At 41.8% G+C, this 24,111-nt stretch overlaps 1 protein-coding gene across 3 annotated transcripts in view; it reads left to right on the plus strand.

Annotated features, from left to right (window-relative positions):
• Positions 1-411: 411 nt before the first annotated feature.
• Positions 412-24,111, plus strand: part of CCDC134 (coiled-coil domain containing 134) — a 1,075,626-nt gene continuing 1,051,926 nt past the window's right edge. For all 3 annotated transcript variants that reach the window (XM_044068206.1, XM_044068214.1, XM_044068222.1), the window contains exon 1: positions 412-691. The gene's annotated coding sequence lies outside the window, so the exon portion shown is untranslated. The remainder of the gene's footprint in view (positions 692-24,111) is intronic.

Below are 24,111 nucleotides of genomic sequence, written 5' to 3' on the forward strand. Positions count from 1 at the left end.
CATCTTACATTCTTTTAAAGTTTCCCTTAACATATTTGTAGATATAAGAATGGTGTAATGGTATCCGTGTCTCACTTTCTAACCCAGAGTGAAGAACGAGAAGGAGATAGTTGATAAAATAGTGGAAGAATGTGACATCTCTTTGAATAACCGTTACGCTCTTGTGCACACTCGTTTCTGATTAAGTGTTGCTGATACTTTTCAGTTTAATAAATAATTGGAAGGAACCACAGATTACTGTGGCTACTGTGACATTATTAAGCTGTTTTGGTTTATTTGTATAGTGATAATTTCACTGAATGAACTGGTTTCTTTTCATTTATAGTATTGCTTCTTTTTTTTTAACTGTTTAGCACGTATTTGCATAACCACACCTCTTTTTCCTTGCTGCCTGTCATTTGACAAGCAGGGAGAGTGTCACAGCAATTACTTCCAGTTCCTGGCTGCAGACTGTATAGGTACTTTGATATATCAGATTGTACAAGTAGTAGTACTAGCATGTTCCTGGAGCAGTTGTATATATCAGGTTGTTCAGGACACTAGTAGACTGTTGCTTCTTTACTGTGACGACCCGGTGGCTTCCAAGTGTTTGTCCCGAATCTAGTGATTAAAGCATCCCTGATGACAAGTCTGTTTGGACTTCACTTCAAACCGCAGTGTGCAGCGTGGACTCAACAGTCACAGTTTTTAGGTGCAGTAGGTTATTTCTTCATTATTTATTTTGTGCGAATGCATACATATAGATATGTGCTTATGTTTTAGAAATGGTGTTGGGGACAGATGTGGGAATTCCATGATTTAGTGTATTTACTGCAGGTCACTGTGGGAATGCTTGCAAAGCTTGCATATAATGACCAATTCTGAAAGAAGCAATTGAATTTTAGTTGTGTTTGAATATCAGCATCACAAAGAGTATATTTTATTTTTTAGAGTGCAGAGCAATTATTCTGTGTTGGGGGAAAGCCACGTGTGCACGGATAGTATCGAAATTACATTAACACTTCTGATGTGTGAGATTTGTTCTGTTAACAGAACATTGCTTGTCTCCCTATAGTACTGATTAGTGTGTTTACTGCCATCCACATGCTCGTGCTTATGATTTTGCCGTAGCTAATATCTTCACGGTTCAGTGTATAATGTAGTGTGATTACTCAGTCCTGTGGTTAGCGGGTTATGATTACCACGTCATTAGATAAGTGTGATATAACTACACCCAGCTTACAGACTCGTTCCCGTCTGCATTTGTGCCAGCGGCAGGTGGACTATAGTGTGTGTGTGTCTTTCGGCTTTTCCCGGTTAGGGGTCGCCACAGCGGAACTCCGGTCCGCTAATGATTGGCAGTAGAGTTTTTACATGCTGGCTTGCCGGGCCTAACGCACAACCTTCAACGAAGGAACGCCCATTCACGCATGTCGTCACACAGTAGACGCTTTAACTGAGAATCGAACGGGCAACGTCTAACTGTGAGGCGACAACGCTACCGCAGCACCACCACCGCGTGCTACTTTAAAACCAACTGCTCTAGAATGCATAATGAGGTGTTAAAGACTGGGGTACCGTGAACCAAGACTTTAAAACGCGGCAACAGAATGCATTCATCTTCTATTCTGTTTCTCCAGTCAGAACAATTGTATGTTACAAATAAATTCAGTTATTTTGTTTAATGTAAAACAATCTGCGTTTTTATGTGTTGCTTGATTTCATTTTAACCGTTAATTAGTATTACGGGAAAACATGTTTTGTCTTGAGGTATTGTCTCATCCTGTTGTGTTTATACCTGTGATGTGTTTAGTTTTTGTTATCTTTATGGGAAAAACAATTTACAAGTTATAGGCAAAACAACATATATTTACACACAAGTTTAAAAATGTACTTACATTAAAACCATTAACTCATTTTTTTCATAGGTATATCTCTTTAACTGTTATGATTTTGCCATAGTGATGTGATTCACGTAAATGGGTGTAGCGGTCTCCTCTTAGATTTTTTTAACTTTCTCCTGTTAGATTTTTTTTAACTTTCTTCATAAAGCTCAATCTGTTTAAAGTATTGATGTTATTAAATGACTGAACTAAGATCATACAAAGATTTTCTGTCACTAACTATGTATGATCTACTTAAAGTCTTGCTATGCTGTAAAATAAGAAAGTGTTGTACTTATGTGCTATGATTGTTAAAGTTCTGTGCTATAATTTTTAATGTTCGGGTGATGGGAGGTTTATTCGTATTGCCCCTTTGGGTCTGCAGTCTCTTATTTGGTTTCCAATCTGGTATGATATGAAAGGTTCAGTTGATGGGGAATGGCCATATTTCCGCTAGATTCCTACCTTTTAATTTATTTGTCATGTATTAACTGAGTAGGTGAGCTGGTACAGGCACCTTGTTGAGTCTGGACCTGGTCCAATAAGCATAAAGTGGAAAAAAATGTACTAAAATACATGAGGTTACATAAACAAAATAATCTTACTTGAGGTTTACATGCATACAGTGTCACATGTACTTTTTCACGTAATAATGATAAGTACAGTTAATGTTGGGAAAGCCAGAAAAAGAGGTACTAGAGGTTTTATTTAACCAGTCATTTACAGAATGAAGGAATAACATCTTCATCCAGTTAAACAAGCAAAAGGTTTGCAACTATTCTGTATTATTGCCTAAAACTTGAGTGCTATGACAGTTATACACTATGAGTAATCAGCAAAATAAAACTAGAAACTCCAAGACAAAGTCCACGGCAGCAGATGCAAGACAGCAACCAAATCTTTTAACTCAAAGAGCACTTTATTTGCAGAAAAATAATAAAATAAGTTGAATAGCAGGAATAAATCAAGCACTTTCGCCTCTGTTCATTCAGACTTTTTCAAGATATAGCACACAGTCAACAGTCCCTTTTTAAAATATTAAAAGACAACCCCCCTAATTACTCTCTACCAATAAGTTACATTCATCAATTAGAATCTCATAAATTATTCAACAGCTGGATAATTCTTTTTTTAAAGATATAGAAATTGTATAAAAGATAAATAACACTCTCATTGTAAACCATAAAATGCATAATATGTTGCAATAAAAATATTCACCATCCACACATTTAAAATAAGCTGTACGTATATGTATATACACGTACACACTTCTCTTTTTATCTATTTATCTATCTAGTGCCGAACATAGTATACAGGAACACTCAAAAATATTCTTGAAGCTAAAATTAAGAAACCTATAGTAGGCTATATGAAAGAATGTGGGTCATGCACAATGTGTGCACACATTTTAGAGGGACCCTCCTGTGTAATAAATAGGACTATGATAAAGATAAAAAAAAAGGTTTGTGCCGGACAGAGAGTGGTATATTGTGCTTTGTGCATGAAATGCCCAGCATACTACATTGGAAAAACTGAAAGGAAGCTTAAAAGTAGAATTTACAAACACCTTAGAGATATAAGATTGAAAGAAAGAGACAAATGCCCTTGCAAAACACTGTAATGATTTCCCCTGACCATACTTTTAAGTTTATGATTATGGACGGACTTGAAATTGACCCAAGGGGTGGCCAATGGACACTACAATTAGAAAAACAGGAGGCTATATGGCAAATTATAATGAATGCAACAAGTTGGCCAGGTATAAATGATGCCCTGTCTTTAACATGTTTTCTCAAACTGAAGACACTAGATAGATAAAATAGATAAAAAGAGAAGTGTGTATGTGTATATACATATAGTTTATTTTAAATGTTTGGATGGTGAATGTTTTCATTGCAACATATTATGCATTTTATGGTTTACAATGAGAGTGTTATCTTTTACACAGTTTCTATACCTTTAATAATAAAAAAAAAAAAAGAATTATCCAGCTGTTGAATAATTTATGAGATTTTAATTGATGAATGTAACTTACTGGTGGAGAGTAATTAGGGGGTTGTCTTTTACCATTTTAAAAAGGGACTGTTGACCGCGTGCTTTATCTTGAAAAGTTTCTGAATGAACAGAGACGAGAGCCCTTGATTTATTCCTGCTATTCAACTTATTTTATTATTTTTCTGCAAATAAAGTGCTCTTTGAGATAAAAGATTTGGTTGCTGTCCTGCATCTGACACTACGGGTAATGTTATTTCCCCAGGCAGAGGCATTGGACCTTCACTCCCCTGGCCTGCTTCTGTTAATTTTAATGTATAACTGTCACAGCACACTAGTTTTACACAATAACGTTGAAAAGTTGCAAACCTTTGGTCTGTTAAATGTGATCCTTGCATTATTCTGTAAATAACAGGTTAAGTTATTGATCTAGTGCCTTCATGTTTTAGCTATGGCAGCTTGAAGGCTGTACTTGTCGACAAGATTAAGAGTAAATGAGGAAGCAAATGTTGAGCTGTATGCAGATTTTGTGTTGGATAGTAAATGAGGAAGCAAATGTTGAGCTGTATGCAGATTTTGTCTTGGAAGAGCAATCTTACAATACTAAATTTATAGGAGGCCAGATGGGAAGGGGCACAGGGTTGGACAGCTTGGGCTACTTCTATCAGAGAGGTTGTGGACACCTCTCTCTCTCTCTCTCTCTCTCTCTCTCAGTGTTTTTCCTCCTTCTCCTACCTGCTTCATTCTGTCCAGCTGGCCACCCCAGTGCCTCTGTCCATCATCAGGTCCACCTACTTCTCCTCTTATCTTCTAGACTTCTGTGAATGAGCTGTGGCCAGTGTGAATCATAAGGGCATCCTGGAGGGGGTGCCGGTAACTGCTTCTTCTTTCTGGGGATAGGGATTGTGCCCTATCCTTATTTCCTCGTCCAAGGGCTACTCCCCTCATTGGACCACACCTCCCCTCAGGGACAATTTTGATGAATGGCTACACCTCATTGCCAGTGCCTCAGACATCCTTAGCTGTTAATCTAACCTAGGTTGCCTGGCCCATAGTTAGGGCTTATCTCTCTACACCACAAGGGATAGAATAGTGTACTGTTTTGAGTGGTGGGCAGACTTGGAGGCAAAAGGCCTGCATTTGCGTAGGATGGGTATTTGGATGAGTTGAATTTCATGATGCTTATATTACATCACTAATGCAGTATTGCTGACATTTGAGAGGTATAGCACCAAGGCTGACAGTCTGACCAGTTCACAAAAGCTTGGACATCTTTCTCTCATGCCATACATAAGACTGATGATCTATGCATGACACTTTGTACATGTACAAAAGGGCCATGCTAAGTGTTTGTTTTGTTTGGGAGGTAAACAATTATAGAGAGTTGCATTATCTGTAAATCTCTTGTCCTGTAGACTGTCAAAAGCCAGTTGGCTTCCCCACAAATTGTATATTTAAAATTAACTGGCTTAAGGAGCTAGTGAGAGGGATGATGGCCTCAGAATCATTGCTTTCAAATGTCTCTCAGCAGTAGCGTATGAAGCCTAAGAAGCTGTAGGAGTCTATGGTTTCTGTTCTCCTGCTGGAGTCATAAGTCTCTATCGAGGTATATGATGAGCCAGCAGAATGCTCAACCACTGCTCCTGCTGTAGTTTTTGAGACCCCTCTGGAGGCCAACTTGGTGCAGGGCTCAGGTGCTTCATTTCTGATCGATCATGTGGCTAGTAAGGCCATGAAAGGGGAACCACAAATGACTATGTCTGAGGATTCAGGAGATGTCTCATCGATTTTCATCCAATAGGACATATTGGCTACCTTACGGAGATAGGTCAGGAGTCATCACATCTCTGGGTGCTCAAAAAAAAAAAGAAAGAAACAGAAAGTACAGTTGTGTACCTACCATAAATGTAGATGTTCGAGTGTATTCACTGTTGCAGTCATTACAATTGGGTTATCCTGCTGTCAGGCTACCCTCAGTTGGCCTGAATTCCAAAGTCTAGGTCCGGCGTCGGTTGCTGTCGCCTCTTCCCTGACATCAGTGTGCCAGGGGTATAAAAGATGCAGCCAATGCCATTTTCTTCAGTTTTTCTTGCCCTAGATGTCAGGTGCCCCCAAAAGGGTAGGCAAAAAATATGCCAATAAAACATACATGCACCAAAAAATATTATATCTTCATCTACAAGCAAATACACCAAACAGGTTGTATAGAACAGAGAAGAGCAGATAAGTTTCAGCAAAGTTATGGGGGATGGTGGGTGGGTAACCTGGACTGCAACAGTGAATACACTCAAACATCTACATTTATGGTAGGTACACAACTGTACTATGTTCATTGTGTTTCACTGTTGCAGTCATTACAACTGGGTTGAATCCCAAAGCTAAGGTAGGGAGGCTGGGGCCAAATAGAATTAGGAGAGGCTATGAGGCTCTGTAGAACTGCAGTGGCAAAGCCTGCCCTGGATTTAGAGTAGAGAGGTAAGTGATAGTGCTTTGTAAAAGTATGCACTGAACTCCAAGTTGCAGCCTCTAAGATGTCTTTGGTTGGTACTCCTCTGAGGAAGGCTGCTGAAGTGGCTGCTGCTCTGGTTGAATGTGGCCTAATGCCCTTAGGCACTGATTTGCCATGCTGTGAATAGCAGAAATGAATGCAGTGGCCTATCCACTTTGATATAGTCTGCTTCAAGATAGTCTTTCCTTGTGATCCTGCGGCATATGCCACTAAGAGTGGTCTTTCTGAAAGCTCTGGTTCTGTCCAAGTAGAAGCGTAGCTGCCTGTGAATGTCCAAAGAGTGCAGAAGTCTCTCACCCTTATTCTGTGGGTTTGGATAAAAGGTAGGCAAATGAATTGTTTGGTTCAGGGCCACAATGGACACTACCTTAGGCATAAATGTCAGGTTTGTCCTCAGAGAAACCCTGTCAGGATGGAAAATGATAAAAGGCTCCACAGCCATGAGAGCCTGTAACTCTTGAGACTCGTCTTGCAGAGGTTATTGCTAGGAGCAGAGCTGTTTTCCAGGATACATATTTTATATCAGCTGTAGAAGCTGCCTCAAAAGGAGGCAGTGTGAGTTTTTCCAAGACATAATTGAGGTCCCATGCAGGTACTGGTGCTCTCCTTGGAGGTCTTATGTTTTTGGCCCCTCTGAGGTACTGCCTTAGCAATGGATGAGAAAAAAATGGTGGTTCTGTATTGCAATGAGCTGAAATGGCAGAGGCATGAATCTTAATTGATGAAAAGGAGAGGCCTTTGTCCAGCATCTCAGTTAAGTATTGCAAAATCTGAGGAATATTTGGTATAATCGTGTTAATTCCTTGTGCCTGGTTCCAAGCACAAAATCTCTTCCATTTTTCTGAATAAGATTTTCTGGTGCTAGGCCTCCTGGCCTCCAAAATAACATCCATCACTGCTTTAGAGAGAAGTGTGTTTTGAATGGTTATATTATCCGCCATGCTGCCAAATTTAAGGCCCTGATTTGGCTGTGCAGGATCTGACTGTTTTGTTGGGTCAGTAAGTGAGGAATTTGAGGTAATGTCCAGGCTGGGCATTGAGACAAGTTTTTTAGGATTGGATACGAGTGCTGGCGGGGCCAGTTTGGGGCAATCAGTATAATTTTTGGCTTCTCTTGTCTGACCTTTTGCGGTGGTGGTGCTGCGGTAGTGTTGTTGCCTCACAGTAAGACCCTGTCCTGTTCAATTCTCAGCTAGAGCGTCTTCTGTGTGGAGACATGCGTGAATGGGCGTACCTTCGTTGAAGGTTGTGCATCAGGGCTGGCAACTCGGCACGTAAAAATCTACTGGCAATCATTAGCGGACCGGAGTTCCGCTGTGGCGACCCCTAACTGGGAAAAGCCGAAAGACACAAACAAACTTGTCTGACCTTTAGGAGTACCTTGGGGAGGAAAGGCATATACCGTTAAGTTTTTCCAGCTGAAAGATAAAGCATCCACTTTCCATGCTTGCTTGTGATATGTCCTTGTGCAGAATCTCTGTAGTTGGCAGTTGTGAGGGGAGGCAAACAGGTCTATGTCCGGGCATCCCCAGTTCCTTATTATCATGCTGAAGACTTGAGGATCCAATTTCCACTCGTGGGGATCCATTAGGTTTCTGCTTAGTTCGTCTGCCAGAGTATTTATCTTTCCTGGCAGGAATAGTGTTTGCAAGTGTACTTGGTAAGTCAATGCTGTGTCCCACAAGGTCATGGCTAGTCTGCAGAGGGGGTAGGAATGTGTGCCTCCCTGCTTGTTTATGTACCACATGACCGTAGTATTGTCCGTCTTTATAAATAGTTGTCCTGGATGAAGTAGATCCTTGAAGGCTGTCAGGGCATTCTGAACAGCTAGCATCTCTTTTTGATTGATATGTAGATGCATTTGGCTTGTGGACCATGTGCCCTGAATACATCTTCCTGCCATATGGGCCCCCAGGCATAATCTGATGCATCTGTTGTTAATGTCTGCCTGGCTGTGGGTAAAGTGAAAGGCTGTCCCTTGTTGTGGTGACATGCCTTTGCCCACCATCGAAACTCCTGTTGCAGGCAGGGAATGAGGGTAATTATTGTTTCCAGGCTGTGGCAATGTTGTGTCCAAACACTTTTTAGATACCATTGTAGTTTCCTCATATGCAGTCTTGCATATGGAATTAGCAGAATGCATGATGCCATGAAGCCCAATGCCTGCAGAAATTTTCTTGCAGATAACTGGGTTTTTGTTGCCAACATTGTGAAATAAGTAGTCAGTTGTCTTTGTCTGGCATGAGATAAGCCATCTGAGCAGTTGTATTTAAGCTTGCACCCAGGAATATTATCCCTTGAGAGGGTACTAGTTTTGATTTCTTTTCGTTTACTGTGTACCCTAGGCATGTTAGTAATCTTTTTACAAATGCCAGATGCTGTAGTAGAATGTCCTTGTTCTCTGCTTGAATAAGGCAGTCGTCCAAGTAAGGATATATTTGTATTCCTCATTGTCTGCAAAATGCAATTACTTGTGCCTGGCATTTTGTGAAGATCCTGGGCGTAGTAGATAAGCCAACGGGCAGTGCAGAGAATTGGTACTGCATTGAGCCAGCTATAAATCTGAGGTATCTTCTGCATGATTGTCTGATTGGGACATGCAGGTATGCCTCTTTTAGGTCTAAAGTCACAAGCCAAGCTTTCTTGCCCAGCATGGGCAGAAGCTACTGCAGAGTCAACATTTTGAATTTTGGAATATCCAGAAATGTGTTTAGAATAGACAGATCCAGTACTGGTCTCCAGGCTTTGTCCTTTCTGGGCACCAAGAACGGTTGAGTAAAATCCTTGTTCTTGCTGTGGTACTCGCTGGATGGCCCTCATATCCATGAGGGATGAAACTTGTTTTTGTGCCTTTGACCACTGATTGTGTGGCAGGTCTGGCATGCCGTATGCCCTTGGCAGGGTGTGAAAATGGAACCTGTAGCCTTGTGTCACTATATTCAAGACCCATTTGTCCTGGGTGATCATGTGCCAATTTTGTGAAAAAAGTGCTAGTTTTCCCCCTAAAGGAGCTGCCAGAAGATAAGTGCTTGGTGCTGGCAGGGGAAAGTCATTGAGACTGTATCCTGTATGGTTGTGATTTATCTTCTCCACTTTTGGAGGTAGAAGCACCCCATTGTTTAGACCTGTATGAGCCTTGGGGCTGGGATCTGCCTTTGGGGCGTCTGTATATCTCTCTTTGTGGCCTGTCTGACACTGGAAAGGACCAATTCTTTGCAGGCCAGTTCCTGCTAAATCTGAGAGGCTGTACCTGTAAGAAATCCTTGACTGTTTCCATAGATTTAGCTTTGTCCTCCATTTTCTTCAAAACCTCTTCTGCTTTAACACCAAACAATGTATCATGCTGTAATGGAGCATCTAATAATTTTGCTTTAACATGATCAGGCAGATTCTGTTCCTTTAACCAAGCATGCCTCCTAATGACAGAACCCGTAACAGCGGCCCTGCAGGAGGCCTCCAGAGAATCAAATCCACATTGCAAAGTATGCTTTCCCACTTGTTCAGCTGCATGCAATAAATCCTGCATTTCTTTACTTTCTGCACAATCAGAATTTGTCAAAATTTTCTGTTTAAGAAGTGACATAAGATATTGCTGATATTTAAGCATATGAAACTGACAATTTAAAGCCCTTACAGCCAAGGTAGCAGAAGTGTAAATCTTTTTCCCCCATCTGTCCAGGGCCCTTGAATCCCTATCAAAGGGGATAGGGTTTTTTGCAGTGAAAGCCTTGACCCCTTTGGGACCCTGAGAGATAGTTTCTGGGTCAGCAGCAGGGTTTTTATAAAGAAATGTATGTGAGTCGGGAACCCTGTAAAATCTGTCTGGCTTAACAGGAGCTGGTGGTAAAAAGTCAGGTGACAGACTGGACTCTGTAAATACATCATCTATAATGTCTAACACAGGAGGAATAGCAAGGAGCCTGTGCTGAGGTAGTAAAAGAAAATCTCGGAGCCTTTTCTTAGATTCTGAGTAATCTTGGCTCTCCCAGTGGAAGTGTTCCCTCATAGTATGTAGGGTCTCCCCAAAAGAATAATCCTCAGGAGAAGAAGCTGAAAGGATAGATTCTTCACCATTGGAATCCTCATAGGGAGGAAGAGAGTATTCCTGTTCAGAAGAGGAATCAGAGGAAATGGAAACCTGATCTGAAGATTCATATTCTGTCTCTTGCCTAGGCCTCTTATCAGGAGGGGGATGGGAACCCCTGATCAAAGTAATTAGGTCTTCGGCCATTTTAAGCATCTGTTTGTTAGGCATGGAGGCCTGTCCGGGGGAATGTTGTACTTGTTTCTTTGTCATTAGAGGTGCTTTAGCCTTTGAAGCTGAAGTCGTTTTCACATATAACTGTGTAGGTCTGAAAACACCCTCAGAAGCCGATGCCTGCACAGCGGCTCCGGAACCATCTGAGGGAATAGTTTCCGAGGGTCCAATACCTTGACTATCCATCGGCCTAGTCGGCTCCATGTGGGAGTCAGAAGCAGCCTGTGGCTCTGAGGTAGCGGGCGTCAGGGGCTGCGAAAGCGCCTCACTGAGAACCGGCGACTGGCCTAGCTGAAGCCTCGTCGTCGGTTTTGGACCTCGGATGCCTGTCCTTTTCTTTGCATTTTTTATAAATTCCGGTAGTCGGTTGCTCCGACGGCATTATATAATTAAATCTTCTGCCAAAATAATGAAATGCAAAATCATACCGACGCTTAATAGTGCTTTGGTTAAATCTAGCACAAAACCGACAACTAGCAACGTCGTGGTCAGGGCCTAGGCAAGGAATACAGTAAGAATGAAAATCCTTATGAGGTATTTGCTTCCCACAAGAAATACAATTATTAACTTTTTCTGACATCGGTCTGGAGCAAGAAAAAAGTTTCCCGAACAGGGTACTTAGCTTTAATGAAGACTTTGGATCTGAAATTTGAATTTGAAAATCTCAAGAGTCGGACGGCTGGCACTTGCGAACTGATTTTGCTTCGGGCACCGCGTGGCAAGAAAGACTGAAGAAAATGGTGTCGGCTGCATCTTTTATACCCCTGGCGTACTGACGTCAGGGAAGAGGCGACAGCAACCGATGCTGGACCTAGACTTTGGAATTCAGGCCGACTGCAGGTAGCCTACCAGCAGGATAACCCAATTGTAATGACTGCAACAGTGAAACACGATGAACATCACTAAACATGTTTCCCCTTTTGTCATTCCTTTTCCTACATATCCTCAATAAGAGTGGTACAACTTTACCCAAGGGTTTTTTTTACAACCTTAATGTCTCTTAAGCCTCAACTTTTCTCTCCTTCTTCCTCCACACCTTAAAAGGCAAGAGAGACATCTTATCTTAAGGTGATGACTTTTCAGATTCTGATGTTGAATTTCTATCTTGTTTTTATCAGTTATTCGCCTATAGGGTACAAGTCAGAAGGTGAAGATGTTTTGTTTCCTGACTCTTCTCAAGAAGAACTGTCATTTGGTGACTGTGTTCTTAAAATAATATAGCATTTTGTTTTGTGAAGTAAAAACAAGTTTCAAACATCTAAAAATAATTTAAGATTTATTGAACACTGCTGGCCGTAAGTCATCTGCAATTCTGCCATACCTCTGTATCTCTTGGCTGGAGAAATATGAACAAAGCCTAAAATACAAGGGGGACAAAAGCCACAAAATAGGGACAGATTTTAAATATTGGTCTTATAAACTTAGAAAGTTATAACACAGAACTCAGGAGCAATGACCACCAGGGAGGACCAGAGGAAGTCCACAAATGTTCCAAATTTGTTTTAATAATAATAATAATAATAATAATAATCAAAAACAAGCTAGAAGTAACAAAATACTATGGTTTTAACTTAAAACAAGTGCTTTCTTCCCATATAACCACAAGACGTCCTCGGAAATACTACTAAAACTGTCTCCCGTGTGTATACATACATATATAAAATGTATATGTGTGTGTGTGTGTGTGTGTGTGTGTATATATATATATATATATATATATATATATATATATATATATATACACACATATGACAAGCTCATTGATTTGATCTCTACACGGGTGTGGAAGGAACCATATACAAATGAACCAATCCCCAAAATACTAGACTGGATTTTGACACCACCATCAGGAAAGGAATTTTGGAGCATCACCCTAACAAGGAGTCAAGGCCGTTGGACAGATTTGGGAAGCATGTGTATGCTTTAGCGACCTTTGCAGTCAGATCGCTGAATTGTTTGGCACACTTCACAGGATTACAGAGGGATCTGATTAAGGAACTTTTAAATTCCTCTCTGGGACCAGTACTCCTGAGACTCAGTCTTCTGTGGCCTCGCAGCTGGCTACCCTATCGATCACTAAGTCGTCCATGAGGCTCATCTCCCATACAGCTGACGGTGCCTCAAAGGTACAGACATTTCCAGTGGAAGTCATGTCTGGATGCACTTGTTTGACTTCGCGGAGCCCTTCAACTCTTTTTTCAGTGCTCCTTTTGACGGAAGTTCTTTGTTTGGCCCCAAAATTAATGACGCACTCTCCAGGTGCGAGCAATATGGAAAGACCCTCTCTGCAGTTGGAGTATTTTTTGACACCTCAAAGTACATTTTCCAGGAATCAATAAGGAGGTTGGAAATGAGGTTCAGAAAGTCCTAGGGTCTTTTCCAAGATCCCTGTGGAGTTCCCCAGGGGCACAGGGGAAACTTGAATGGAAGACCATGGGTCCAGAATTTCCTTCTCCAACAGGCCCTTACCAGCGCTCCTGACTCCCTGATGTTCACCCCTGCTCCAGAGTGCTTGGCTACACATTACAAAAGATCCATCTGCATGCAAAATTCCCGATTTGTTCCACCCAGTCAGAGGAAGGCAGCAGCACTAGAAATACACAAGCTGCTCTTAGAATCTGGAACTTTTAGTCCCAAAGAAAACAGGGGACTGGAGATCGATTTTGGATCTCAGCAGTCTGAATGAATATGTTCAGCACACCAAGTTCTGGAGGGTCATGGTTCAGTCCGTTCTGCTCTTTTTGCGCAAGGATGACTGAATGTGCTGGATAGTACGCAGCGCACTATCACATAAAAATGAACATGAATGAGCACTGCCCTTTGGCCTCACCACAGCCCCCAGGGTGTTCACCAAATGCATGGCAGTAGTAGCAGCTCACTTGAGACCACAGGGATTCTGAGAGTTCCCGTATTTGCAAGACTGGCTCATTACCACCCTGATTAGGCATCTACTGATAAGAGTTCCCGTACTTGCAGGACTGGCTCATTACCACCCTGATCAGGCATCTACTGATAAGAGCTTGAGACCAAGTACCCCAGAATTGCTCCAATCTATGAATAACCATAAATTACAACAAATCTCGGTTAGAACCATCTCAGATATTGGAGTTCATTGGAGCCATTTTCAACACAGTATATGCAACGTCTCTTGCTCTGTACAGACTATCAGATTCCAGGTCAGGCAGATAATGGATGTTAGCAAATTAGTTGTCCATTCTCCATCAGCATATGTCTACTCAGATAAGAATTACTCAAGCGTGCAAAAGATACCTTTGGTGGTGGATCCACTTGCATTAAGTTCTACAAGGCCATCCCTTCGTTTTTTCCTCACCCCAAAGCCAGTGACCACAGATGCATCCTAGATTGGGTTGACGGGCACTCTCTGGGGAAACAGTCCAAGGCACATGGCCCCCCAAAGAGGTCAGTTTGCTTATCAATTTCCTGGAAATGAGAGCAGTGTTCATAGTGTTGCAGGCCTTCCAAGACTCTCTCACTTCTGGGACAGTTGAGATTCAGACAGACAATATGACTGCGGTTTGGTACATCAACAAACAAGGAGGAGACAGACCTTACTCCTTATAGCGAGGATCTCTCAGATTGTGGCAATGAGCAATCTCATCCAGCCGATTTCTGATGGCAACACACATTCTGGGAAAATCCAATGTGATGGCGGACAAGTTGAGCAGGTCCATTCTACTACGTCACAAGTTGTCTCTCAACAAGAATGTGGTGAAAATTATTTTTATTCATTGGGGTCAGCCATGCTGCGACCTGTCTGCATCTCCCATAAACAACAAGTGCAGCAGGTTCTTTGCCCCTTACTGGCCTCTACATATTTGGTTCCCCTTCCTTTGGCCTCACCAAAACTACCCTCCTTGGAGTCTGGCTCCAATTCCAAACCTTTTGTCTCACCCGACAGGTATGACTCATCCAGATATCTCAAACCTAAGGCTGACTGGGTGGTTTCTCCACTTCCCATTGGTAGCCAGCCAACTTTCACTCTCTTTCCCTGTTTGTCATATACTTTTGTCTTCCCACAAATGTTCTACTAGGAAACTTTATAAAAGTTTTTGGAAGAGATTTGTTTTTTGGGTGCAGCAGAAATATATTGACCCCCCTTACAGCACCAGTACATAGTGTCCTTGAATTTTTAGCAATTTTCAACAACAACAAAAAAACCCCCTTTCGAACCAGTTTTACCTTCCTTCCTAAGGTGACGTCAGAATCCAACATCAACCAATCTATTAATTTGCCAGTTTTCTTTCGATATTTTACAAACAAAGGTGAATATATGTTACACTTACTGGATGTTCGCAGACAATTGCAGTTTTACTTGCAAAGAACCAAAATTTTTTTAGAAAAACAGATCAGTTGTTTGTTTAATTTGTGATTCCAAACTGGGCAAGCCAGTCATGATGGTAACCTTAGCCAAGAGGCTTACAAATTGTATATCCTTTTTTCTATAACAAATTAGGCCCATTCAACCAGGTCCATGGCAACATCTTCAGTATTTCTTTCCACAGTATCCATAGATGATATATGTGCAGCTGCTACTTGGGCTAATCCTCATACCTTTACTATTCATTACAAATTGGCTCTGGACTCCAGGGGAAGAACAGCCTTTGGCTCAGCTGTGCTCAGGAACATCCTTTCTTAGAGTCCTCCTGGGATTTCAGGTAGCTGAGAACTCTGTCCCAATGCTAAGGAATGAACGAAAATTGACATCATCAAATAAAGGAGTTATGTACTCACCATAACATTCCGTGTTGTCCATTTTCATTCTTCCTCAACTTCCCTCCCAGTAACCCCCTGTCTTTGAACTAATGACTTCCTGAAGAACGAGATCTTATAAGGGAATCACTGTTCCTCATGTTGAACTCCAGATATGTATTTCTGTTAATATGTTGCTAAAATTCCTTTATGCTATAAGGCAAAAAACAAGATCTAAGGTATGTTAGGGGATGGTAAGGGAGGAGCTCGAGTTTGTTAGTGGCTATGAGCTGAAAATAATGGCAGAGTCTGATCTGAGCATCAGATCTGAACCCAGTTGTTGAGGAAAAATGAAAATGGACAGTTCAAGTATTCAGCTGCTTCTGGTCCTTTCATCTACCTTGTACTCAATGTCTGTTTAATTCATGGATGAACTTTTAACACTTCTGATGCTGGCAGCAGAATTTTACCTCCAACCATGAGCATGTAAATACTGAGTATAAGGTGTTCCATGTTAGTACACGTGGAATACGTAACTAATATAATCTATTACAATTGAACGTAACAACATTTTGCTTTATCAAACAAAAGTCCTGCCTCTCCAACCTCACCAATTTCTTTGAAAAAGTAATTGGAGCAGTATATAGTGGTCATGCAGTTCTTAACAGCATATGTAGACCTGTCTAAGGTATTTAACACCATTCCCCATGCAAGCATTATTGATAAACTTGTAAATCTGAGTATGTTGTTGTTAGTCGTTCGGTTTTTCCCATTCAGGGGTTGCCACAGCAGAACTCCGGTCCGCTAATGATTGGCAGTTTTTTTTTTTTTATGGTGTCGAGTTGCCAGCCTGATGCCCAACCTTCAATGAAGGCACGTCCATTCAACACATGTCTTTCGAACGCCCACTCGACGGCGGGGAGGACATGCAGACTCCACACAGAAGGCACTCCCAACCCAAGCCGGGAATCGAACGGGAGAACCTCTTGATGTGAGGCAACAACGCTACCGCTGCACCACTGCGGAAGTAGCACCTGTAAATCCGAGTATAATTCTTTAAATTGTGCCACGGATAGCTAACTGGTTCTCTGAAATAACCCATATGGTTAGAGTAGCAGATGTCATTTTTGAAAATAAAACTTTTTCCAGTGTTGCACCACGGGGCTCAAGTTTTGGGCCATTTCCTATTTGGAACATGTTTCTTAGACCTTCAGGCCAGCTCTTCTGCCCTGTAGTTAACTAAGTTTACAGATGACTGTAAATTGGGTATTGTTGTCAGAGCTTCATCTGACTCATAAGTGCTCCAACATGGCTTAGACCATATTGGAAATTGGTGCGAGGACATTGGACCGGAAATGAATGTAAAAAATGTAGCACAGTTCATTTTGGTAAAAACAGTTTCACTTACTGTGTAGGAGATGCACCCCTCCAATCAGATACTGTTTTAAGAGATCTGGGTGCTCTTGTTAGTTCATTATCATTTAAATATTCTGTTTCCCCAGTAATTCGGAAAACCTGGCACATCTAATTTCCAAAGGCTTCTCCACTAGATCCTAGAAGTCTTAATTCCCTTTTGCTTATATCTTACCAAATCCACTATTAAATGCACTAAACCTTTTGCCATATATTTATCTAAGCATATAACAAATTTTGAGATACCACAGATGATAGAATCATATCTCAATGCATCCCTCATGTCCAGAACAGATTTCATCTATATGTCAAACAGATTAGCACCCTTGCCACCTTCAAAGTAAATCTGGATCATTGATTGGCAGCCTGAAATTATTTCCCTGTCTACCTTGTCTTGCCCTCCTTGAAGCTAGAGTGAATTTTTTTTGACTAGGCTTGAAATGTCTGTAGACTGATTGCCTATTACTTATGAATATGTGAACATTTGTATTATTATAACATTTTTTTATGTTTGAAATTACAGTAAAGTGATACTGATTCTTTGAATCACAGGTTATAACTTTGTGGATCATTGCATAACTTTGGCAAATTAATTCAAAGAAATGACCCTAAAACAGACTCTTATCTTTTTTTTCTGTTGTTGCTTTCTCTTGTTCAAGGATCTTACTTTCTAAGCAAGTACGAAAAGACTTTTAGGGCTGTCCTGCTTCATGACTATGAGTAAAGGCCAGCATTATCTCATTTTCTAATGCATTTTCCTCCTCATTTAACTTTTACTGTCATTGCCGCAAATAAAGCTGGGCTGCTGATCACCCTTCTCTGTGCACAGCTTATTACTGTTTGCATGAACTTTCACAATTTTTTTTTAGAAAACTTGTCTCGCTGACCCTTAAATCATGCTCCTAACCATATTTCAGAGTTTTGGTCTAGAAAATCCATACAGCAAGGTGTTTCCATCCCTGCATTTTTCCTCCCACTGGAGATGTAAAACAAAATATTCCTGGATTAAACTGCTTTTAATCTTCCTTTTGTATAAATTAAGCAGGTTTCCTGGATTATCAGCTGCACACCTGCAGCTAAGGATGTAATGACATACTGCAGATGCCTTCTTTATGGGTAAGTTTACTTTTGTGGTTCCATTCAAGGAATTAAGGATCTCTTGAAGAAAAGTAAAGCTGTGTTCATGGTCAGGAGTTCTTATAGCTCCACCCACACACACTCATTCTGTGAAGCTTGTCAAGCCTTTTAGGAAGTAGAGACCTGTGCATTATTTGAAGAGAGCAGCTAAATTACAGGCTATCACCTCATGTCTGGGCCCACAGTCAGGAACCAAACCCTTTTTCACCTGGGTGGGATTTTCATCTGCAGTGGCAGTAGTCCAGGTTTGACAAATGTTTTGGTGCAGAGGCCAACTTCATTATTTTGGTGGTTGGTGGGAGGGCAATAAATTGCTTTCTGATTGTGACTAGGGAGACAAAAAAAAAAAAAAAAAAAAAACAGAAATATAACATATTGTGGGATTCAGGCAAAAATATCTTGTGCTGCACTCACTGGGGTATGGTACAAAGGTTCCCAGATACTTACTGGGCTATTGATCCATGAGAACCAGAAGCCCCACCCTGCATTCCCATGAAATGTTTAGCCTTTGCAATTTAAGTACAAATAACCAAAAGTCGGCAGAACATTTACATGTTACCTGTATCTATAAGGGACAAAGATGTTAAAACTAGGGATGAATTTGCCGTTTCCCATATATTTTTCCAGATTACGTTGGACTAGAGTAAGTACTTTGCTCTATGTGGAGCTGAATACTATTCCAAATAAGTGGGATTCTCTGTGATACATACCTCTGTCTCCAATATGTTCCGTCTTGTATTGCAAAAGAGATTAAGATTTCTTGAGTGGGCTCATGCTATTGTTGAACTTGCTGATGTACAGTAGATATGAGAGTATAGAGTCTGTTGAGGCACAGTACGAGAGGCCAAGATCACTCCTCAGACTATGTATGATACTTGGAAGAGGGCTTTGAGACAGTCAGTGTAATTTTGAGACAGTCAGTGTAATTTTGTATGATTTAGGGCTTTTATTTTATTGGTGAGAAAGTGTTGTGGTCATTCAGGTTGCATGAAGTGTTTGGACAGGTACTGAGATCAGCCTAATAAGTGCAGAACACAGTGGAATGATCACATCCCTACACCTAGATACTATAACCTTTCTAATCTGAGCAGTGAAAAAGGACTTTCCTACAATAGTATATACATGGTGATCGAAGGACAGAGTATTGTCTACATAGGTTCTAAAGTCCCTAAGTACTGGATCAGTTTTTTCAGGGGTGTATTATCAGTGTGATAGTTACATTTTATGTTATGCTTGAGGAAGGAGACTGTTATAAATTTTTTTGCATTTGATTTAGTCTTTTGGTGGAAGTTGGGTCACCTGCACACTGTCATTGCTGCACATGTATGCTCCCAGGGGTGTAACTGTCCACTGCTTTAAGGGGAGGCCCTGATCCTGAGAGTAAATGGGTATGATGGGAGTATGAAGAGGGACACTGGAGCACAGTATCTAGTTAGTGGTCATCCAGTACTCAGATTCCCCCACCGAACAGTCCTCTTAAATGAGAGCTGCATTGTAACCTTTAAGGACACTTGATGCCTATATTTAGACGTGATGTTTTGAGCAAGTAGGAAGCAGGTCTGCGTGCTACAGTTTGAAGCTATATAAGTATTTTATTTAAAAAGTGTTGCTATTCAAGGTACAACAGTTAAGAGAACACATCACAAGAATTAACAAGTATGATGTTATTTACAGATTCTAAAATGCAAGCATGTTAAATATAAAACAGGCAATTTCTCCTCTTTAATTTATTCACTTTCTTATTGTCCACTCAATGTAGTCCATGGGGAAGCCAGAACCTGTCCTGGCATTAATTGGGCATAAGGCATAGAAGTTAGTCTTGGACAAAGCATCATCTCATCTCAAGATCCACAAGTATGTGGTGTGCACACTGCTGGGCAAGAGGAAACTGGATCACTTGGCAAAAGTGTACACAGCACAATCAGGACATGCATTCTCCGCTCAGAAGTTACCACAACTGAAAAACCAGATGCCTTGAGGCAGCAATGCTAACCTCAGCATCATTATACCAACTAGCAGTAGAATGTAATTAACAAAACTACAGTACAAATCAAAGGTGCAGAAAATCATGCAGTAATCACAGAGAAATTTATTGTCTCGCTGCATCCTGTAATAAAGCTGATGTGCCAACCAGGACTGGTTCTTTTACCTCTTACTTGCCAGGATATGCTTTGGTTGCCATATGACCCTGAACAGGGTTAAAAGTGCATAGCAAAAAATAAATGCATAAGGTATTATTTAGGTATGCTTCTTTTTGAAGAAAAAAAAAAAACACTTATTTTGATTATATTGCTGATGACTAAGGATGCATTGTTTCCTGCTCTTTGCCCACATTGCATAAAGATGTTTTTTATATCTGTCTTGTACACTTGAGGCCTTCACTAGATTAATATTTGCTCAGAGGACATCATTTTGGGCGGTAGGGACATATAACAAAATAGGGTAGTCTGTTTTTCTTTTCCTTATAATAGCTTAAGCCTGACCAAAGACTAACACCAACTACTTGTTATGGGGAGAAGAGTCAACATAGTCTTAATGTTCACAGCATGTTTTTCCCATCCTTAAATGATTTCTGTGAGTCATTCTCCAAGTTAACTATTTCATTTAACAGATCAGCCACTTTGTTTATCCTGTGCCATATGTGTTAGCAGACTGCATAACGTAGTACTACCTGAGCCTTACAGCAGTGTTAATGTGTTTATTTTTGCCTCATTTTTAACGTAGTAGTTGGGATTGGTGGTGACAGATGTCATTTTAGTTCAGTCTGAATCCTTTCTGTGCCTTATACAGAAATAATGCCTTATTGAAGTAATGGATTTGATTGATGAATACTCATAGTTTTCTGGAGGTAATCTTATTATTACTTCTTCCTTTCAAACCATTATGCACATCATTTTTTTTAATGTTTCTTTAATATAGCTTGTGATCAGTTTGTATGCATGCACTGTTCACTATTGGGGAAAGTAATGTGTGATATATACATATTTTTTTAAGTCATTAAGAAGATACTAAAAGAAATATATGAAGAACTGGATATCTATAAAGGCAAATGTGAATTAATGGTATACTCAGTAACATTGCAGACTGAATTTGTACTCATTGACATTATTTGAATGTATCACTGCAGACTGAATGAGTGCAACATACAATTAAGAGGGAAGTGTGATCTCTTCAGTAGTTGAATTACGTATTGATTTTTTTGTTTGTTTGTTTTTTTTTTTTACTTGAAGGTTGCTTGCCAGTTTCTACAGTGTACTACTTTTAATTTGGTATTCTTCCAGGTGGCAAGTGCAACATTCCTACTGAGAGTTCTAATGGGCCATTCCTTTTGACTGAAGAGATCATTTTAATCCTGCTGACAGTTCTTCACAGGAAATGCATTAAGTTTCCTGACTAAATGATGAGACAGTGAAGGCCTCTTTCTTTTGGCAAGGAAGGTCACTTCATGTAGCTTCATTACAATTAACTTGAGTACATCCACAATGCCTCCATTTCAGTGCCTTCTCTTAAAAGAGCATCTTACACACATCAGTTGCCAGACCATACTGTTATGTGACAAATATTTTGTAAAAACAGACACCAATCACTGAAGTTCTCCCATTCACATTTGTTTAGCTTGATGATATGTACATGTACAGAGCAATTACATTAGCTTTCGCCACAATTCCACTGCTCTGACTTTGTCATTTTCATCTAGTGAACCGTAATGGCAGAAAGGAAGCAGTTTGTCTGGCATCCTATATAATATGGCAGTTCTCTCATTGGGCTTGCAGAGTGTGGCCTCATAGATGTACTGCCTCATCCGAACTGTTAACTGAAGCTGGATCTTCACAAACTGAGAAGGTGCAACAGGCCAACATTCTGCATTTGCAGAAATGAACAGAAGACCTGCAATGCTGTTATACTGTCTTAGTGAAAACATTTGATGTTAAGTTGTCAGTCTCGCCTTCATTCTTGCTGGATGGGTTCGGAGCCGAACCTCGGCTCCGACTCGGCCAATACTAAAGCTCGAGAGCTAATTCCACCGGCTCAAGGCTCCCCTATATCCCACAATGCTAGGCGGTAACTACTCAGATCTCGTTTGCCGCTTAGCTGACAAGGTGCTTCTTCTACCGGCTCTGGCAGGTTAGTAAGTTTTCTAATTACAAACTTCTATTTCAACCCCTAATTTTTTTCCTTTTACCATAGTTTTATTTATAGTATTTCAGTAGTTTAAATCGGGTTCCCCTCTAGTGTCTGAAATCCCTTTTTATTCCCTTCTTAACTTTTAGGCCTTTGGCCCTCTCCCTCTCCTTCCCCTAGTCCTTCAGTGTGACTGAATTTTTATATTTTGCTTAAGGGAGTGTTTGTGTGTTGTGCTTGTGTTTTCACACTATAAGCTACGATGTCTAAAGACTCCAAGGTCTCAGGCTTCAAGAAGTGTGATTCGTGCTGTCAGAAAATGTCTCTGACAGACGGTCACACTTCTTGTGTATATTGTCTGGGACCTTTGCACCTGCAGGACTCATGTGCTGTATGCCATGCATTCAGCCCTAGAGTCCTGCAGGAACGCAAAACTAAATTGATTTTGCGTGGCTTGTTAAAGCCTGAAGGCCCCCCCGACTCAGTCTGTGTCGGGGAAGCCTTCTAAGACTTCCAGACCGTCGGCTCCAGTTTCTGAGCCGTCCCCTGGAAGCATTAGATCGGCTTCAACATCGGCTCCGGCTGGAGCCGATGTTTCCAAATCTCATACTATCACCTCGGCTCCGGCTGAAGCTGAGGTTGACAAGACTCAGTCGGCTCTGATAGGCTTATCGGAGCCACCTGCTAAGAAGAGGTCTAGGTCCCCTTCCATCGGCTCCATACATTCGGCGCTGGGATCTCCTTTTTTATCAGAATGGAGCCATAGGTCTCACTCCTCTCGGTCCTCCAGGCTATCCGACCATGATTTACAAAGGGTGCTGAGTAGACTTCTCAAGTCCGAGGCACTGGCCCAAATGCTGCATAGCCCTACTCAACAGTCAGCGGCTATTTCCATCCCTGATTTTATTCCTCCTCCGACTCCTTTGAGTTCGGAGCCGGGGCTCATCGGAGCCGTGGCTGTCGGTGCTTCGGAGCCGATACCTTCCCTTTTGGCTCCGTTGTCTGCTCCGATTTCCTCATTGGAGGGATCTCAGCGCCGGGCTTCCCTCGTCGGCTCCGAGGGGGCGAGTGGCATCGAACCCCTGTCTGACCCCGTTCTCCCTCTCGGAGCGTCGGCGCTGGTGAGTTCGGCTCCGACATCGGCCTCGGAGCTGTCCCTGTCGGTGCCGGGGGGGGGTCCTTGTCTCCTCGGAGCGGGGACCTCCGGCCTTGCATGATAGGGGCGTCTTCGAGGTCATGCGGAGTGTGCTAGACCCAGTGTCTACCCCACAGTCGGCTCCGTCAGCTCCTCCCTCTTCAGTGCCTGCGGTGATTTCTACCCATCCCCTTGTATCAGACCGCAGAGAGCCAGCTCCTCAGATTTCCCCATTGGGAATTTCCTCCTCTTCCGAGGCCTCTCCTGATCCGGTAGGAGAACCCCCTCGGAAGAGACAGTGCAAGAGGAAGCACATTGACTCCCCTGAGTCTATCACCTCTGACACTGACTTGGAGGAATCTGAAGGTTCCCCTCGATCCCCCTCTGAGGATGTCTCCTTTGCTGACATCCTTGAAATCCTGAAACAGAGGGGGAACTGGCCCGCCCTTAACCCTTCAGAGGATGAGTCAGTTTACCTTGAGGCGTTTGGCTCTCGCCCTTTCACCTCCTGGGTGTCCCCTCCCTTTGACCCCTTTATGGAAGTGGTGGCAAGGAAGGCTTGGACGGCCCCTGATTCAGTGGAACCTACCCCAAGGAGGCTGTCAAAATTTATTACTGCCCCTAAGGACAAAGACTTTCTATCAAAAGGTGTCGCTGTTGATGCCATGGTGGTGGCCGCAGTCACTAAGAAGGAGTTAGCCGATCCTTCGGTACCTGTCCATCCTCCTAATAAGGAGTCTAGCACCATGGATAGGTACGATAAGCGGATGTTTTCCTCAGCGACCTTCTCAATGCGGTCGTTGAACTATTTGTGTCAGTTCACCCGTCTCCAGAGAGATTTGCTCAAAGATATGGGTGAGGCTATACAGGATCCAACAGCTGAGGGGTTCCAAGACCAAATGAACTCCCAGTTGGCAACCCTGAATTCGATTGTTAACTCCTCCATGCGGCTCATCTCATACACTGCTGATGG

Source organism: Protopterus annectens, chromosome 1.part0, assembly GCF_019279795.1.
Source record: "Protopterus annectens isolate FY-2018-M chromosome 1.part0, PAN1.0, whole genome shotgun sequence".
NCBI lineage: Eukaryota > Metazoa > Chordata > Ceratodontiformes > Protopteridae > Protopterus > Protopterus annectens.